The sequence below is a fragment of the Adiantum capillus-veneris genome, chromosome 10 (genome assembly GCF_014529385.1).
Source record: "Adiantum capillus-veneris isolate H3 chromosome 10, ASM1452938v2, whole genome shotgun sequence".
Lineage (NCBI taxonomy): Eukaryota > Viridiplantae > Streptophyta > Polypodiopsida > Polypodiales > Pteridaceae > Adiantum > Adiantum capillus-veneris.
In genome coordinates, this window is record NC_140940.1 from 62,539,139 (window position 1) to 62,543,689 (window position 4,551).

At 42.8% G+C, this 4,551-nt stretch overlaps 1 pseudogene; it reads right to left on the reverse strand.

The window, feature by feature from the left end:
• Positions 1-2,876: 2,876 nt before the first annotated feature.
• On the reverse strand, positions 2,877-3,608 carry LOC147448941 (secreted RxLR effector protein 161 pseudogene; annotated as a pseudogene).
• Positions 3,609-4,551: the final 943 nt, after the last annotated feature.

A 4,551-nucleotide genomic window follows, 5' to 3' on the forward strand; every position in this document is an offset into this window, starting at 1 on the left:
GCTCTACACTGGTGCAAAAAATTCTCTCAATTCTAATTATATTGGGCACAATGTATCCGTGATTATGCCAAAATCATTGTTCCTATGACGGTGTGAGGGGATTTGTATTATAAAGGTGAGCCAGGAAGGCACAGGGCCCCTGTCTGTGAGAGGTGCGAGGAAAAGAGTTGCAACAGACACAATTAATGGGAACAGAGTTTGAAATAGACATTTTAACTTAAACCAAATAATCAACAGTATCCCTGCTTAATCAAACGTTAATGGAGGCGTTTATGCTCCTTACAAGGTTTAACCTATCTTAATCCAGGTGCTAAACAAGACAACCAATAATGAACTGCCTTGTACTGCCTTCTGCTTCTTCTCGCTATGGCTTAAGAACTTTGACTTCCAATGGCCTTAGGTGGTCTGATTTGGCTTAAGATTTATGGCTTAATTCCGGTTAAAGGGGCTTAGGGATTTGGTTTAGAGCTTGTGATAATCCGGGTTATAGATTGCTTAGGCTTGGAGAGCTTGTGATTATCCGGGCTAATGACATCCGAGATTAGGCTTAGTGAGCTTAGGCTTCCGTTTAGAGAGCTTAACTTCGAGAGCTTTAGGTTAGGATGGCTAATGGTTAGAGAGCTTAGCTTCGAGAGCTTTGGATTATCAAGGCTATTGATGGTCAAGCGGCTTTGATTAAGGAGATTAGAGATTATGGTCATCAAGGCTTAAGATGGCTAAGTGAAATCGAGAGCTTTGGCTTGGCTTAAGGAGATTAAATTAGGCTCGGCTAATGAAGCTTATGAAAGCTTAGCTTGGGTTATGGAGCTTATGATCTCAAGGCTTTCTTCCCCAGGAGAGAAGGGGTTCAATGAAAAGAGGAGAAGAGATTTCAGAGAGTCGTCTCCAATGCTCTCCAAGATATGAAATTTTGGACAAAGAGCTCAGTAAGAACTTTTTGTGCATGCGTAACACCACCACGTCTCAAAACCGGGCCAAGGCAATGCCAAGCACGACTTCGGTTCCCCACAGTTCGGCTTTATGTCCGTCAAGACAAGACATTATATGTAGAAAAAAATGCTTCCCTATCGGCCCACATTTGGCATACATATCAACACTGCACTGCATTAAGCCTGTATACGGGCCATCAGTTGTCACCAATTCTGCTCTGACGACTCCATTTCCCAAAATTTGTCTGAAGCTCAAAAATTACCAGATGAGCTTGACTGATCAAGGCGACCAGGGCCGTTCGAAACCGGTCCCCGGTGATACTTAAATTGGCCATATCTTGCCAACCGAAACCCCGATTGACAAACTGGAAAGACCGCTCCTGGAAGTGAGCACTTTGGACCCATGCATTCCTATCATCTTTGACCTTTTATCAGCAGGTGATCAATCCGGTATGGATCTGCTACTGACTCAACTTAAAACTATCATAACTTCTTATCCATAGCTCCGATTGACTAGCCGTAAAGACAGGCCTGTAGAGCACTTCAAGTACTTCAACTTTAATTAATAAAATCCCAGCTATGACCACTTCAAGCATACTCACTGTTTAGCATTACCAAGACATCTTTTGGCCCTTCGAGCTGCATCTTGCACACTTTTAACTTAAAATTGACTTGTTAGCAAGCCCTTATAATTGCTGAATTATCACGTAGGATTCAAATAAACCTGATTGGCATCCCTTTGCTTATTTTCTTGTCATGAAAGCGGAGCTGCACGACAACGGATCAACTTAAAGCAAAAGGTAAGACCTTTTCGTGGGAAGAAGCCCAACAACGCAGTTTTGAACAGCTCAAGGTTGCTTAAGCCACTGATCCCATCCTAGCAATCATTGAACCACTTAAGGCATTTGTGGTAGAGACTTACACTAGTGATAAAGCAATTGGTGCGATACTTCTCCAGGAGGGAAGACCTATAGCCTTTGAAAGTAAAAAGGTGGATAGAGCTCAACATAATTATTATGTTTATGAGAGAGAGCTCTATGCCATAATTCACGCTTTACAAAAGTGGCGACACTATTTATATGGTGCCGAGTTTGAAGTAGTTTTTGACCATGAGAGTATAAAATGGTTTACTACTCAAATGGACTTGAAGGGTCATAAAGCTAGACGGGAAGAGATCCTTCAAGATTATGATTGTAAGCTACGATATCGCAAGGGGCGATATAATGTAGTAGCAGATGCACTAAGCCAGATGCCTCAGATTAATTCACTTGCTTTGATAGAAATAAAGAGTGAATTTTTGGAGTCATTACGTGGCAAGTGTGCACAAGATCAGTCATATGCTAAATTGTGGAGTGCAGTTTTAAGAAGGGATCCCTCACACTCACATGTCTTTGCACAACCAAATCAACATGTTTCTGCACGTGGAGATAAAAACTCCAACACACAGAGCTCCACCGCTACTCAGGAAGAGCTTAAGCGATGGAAGAATTTTTCCATAGACGATGGCTACTTACTCCACAAGGGTAGAGTATGCGTGCCAAAGGACTGAGACGCTAGGCGCCAAATATTATTTGAGTGTCACAATAGTCTAAGTGTTGGTCATCCAGGTATTAGTAAGACGTATGCCTTAGTTCGACGATAATTTTTGTTGGAATTAGGGTTGCAGAGAAACGCACACAGCTTGGAGAAGACGAAGGAAGCTCAAGGCACACAATAGAGAGTGTGTTACTTAGTGTACAATGGAAAGATAGATATCCCTAGAGTGATGGGCGTATATACAATGCACAGGGGAAAAAACCTCCTAAACAAGGGAAAAATGCCCTAGCGGTCCTAGTGTGTTCACACACATCACTACCACATGTATATGGTAACAAATCCCCCTTGGAGTGATGCGGTGAAGAGAGCTGTCACATGAGTAAAGGGAAGTGCCATGCCCTCAGGACATGATTAGTCCACAAAGGGGAGTAAGCCCAAAGCTTTGTGGAAAGCTTCAAGCTTCTCACGAGACAATGCCTTTATGAAAAGATCTGCAAGGTTGTGTTGTGTTGGCACATAAGCCAAGCTGATCTCTCCTGCTGAGAGCCTGTCCCTGACATAGTGGTAATGCACCTCAATGTGCATTGTGCGAGCATGAAAAACTGGGTTCCTCGCAACTGCCAATGGGCTCTGACTGTTAGTGTAGATAGTGTTGGCAGTGTCCTGTCCAACACCCAAATCATCCATAAGGAGTCTGAGCCATACATACTCAATCATAGCTGTGAAAATTGCCCTGTACTAAGCCTCACAACTTGAAGTGGCCACAGTAAGTTACTTCTTGCTCAACCATGATATACATGAACTGCCAAGCATGAAACAAAAACCACTCGTGGACACCCGCGTGTCAAAACAACCAGCTCAATCTGAGTCCGAAAAAGCATGTAAGCCTGGCGGCAATGATCCCCCCTTGGGATAAAACAAGCCAAGATGTAAAGTGCCACTAAGGTAGCGAAAAATCCTCTTGACAGCCTGCCAATGCTTAGACCCTGGGCTATGCATAAATCTGCTGACCTGTGAGACTGCAAACTGAATATCTGGCCTTGTGTTGCATACATAAATGAGGCAGCCAACAGCAGTTTGGTAAAGAGTGACATCAACAGGATCACCAGCATCATGTAGACTCAACTTCAAACCTATTTCCATGGGAGTGGCAATAGGTTTGCAATCCTCAAGTCCAAACTTACATAGCAATGTCTCTATGTAACTTTTCTAACACAAGGCAGTACCACCATCACACTGCTTAAACTATATGCCCAAGCCTAATGATGCAACAGCCCCAAATCTTTCATCTTGAAAGTAGCATTCAAATCAGCCTTAAATTCAGCAATATGTCTCTCATTTGGTCCAATGATCAGCAAATCATCGACATAAAGAACCACAATGAGAAGTACATCACCCTCATGTGCTTTCTGTTGGATTGTTACGAAAGCCTCGTTTAACCAAATGAGTGTCAGCGGAGATTGCTTCAACCCAAACAAAGCCTTCTTACATCTGCACACTTTGTCCTCTTGTTCTTTTATGACAAAACTGCGAGGCGGTGTTACATAAACTTCCTCAAATATGTCACCATTCAAGAAAATAGTAACAATGTCTGATTGATGTAACATCCCAACCAAAATGAGCTGCCAATGCACATAGAAAACGCACAGTAGTCATACGACAAGTGGGAGCAAAAGTCTCTTCATAATCTATGCCTTTTTGCTGTGCATAACCCTTTGCAACAAGTCGAGCCTTATGGCGATCGATCTCACCATCCGGCTTGCGTTTCAACTTATAAACCCACTTCATACCAATGGCCTTTCTGCCAAGAGGCAAATCACATAAAGTCCATGTGTCATTTTCTATAAGTGCATCATATTCTGATTGCATGGCAGCCATCCAATTTTTTGAGTTTTGTGCTTCATCAAAAGACAGAGGCTCCTCAACATCATGTAAGCTAGACACAGCCAAAGCATAACAATTTGATGCATAAGATGCATGGCGAGAGCCTGAACGAGTATGACTAGACAAAGGTGCATCCAATTTACTGTCACACAAAGTGTGCACCAGCCATTTTGGCATACCTCTAGCCTGCTCATTTCAGCCC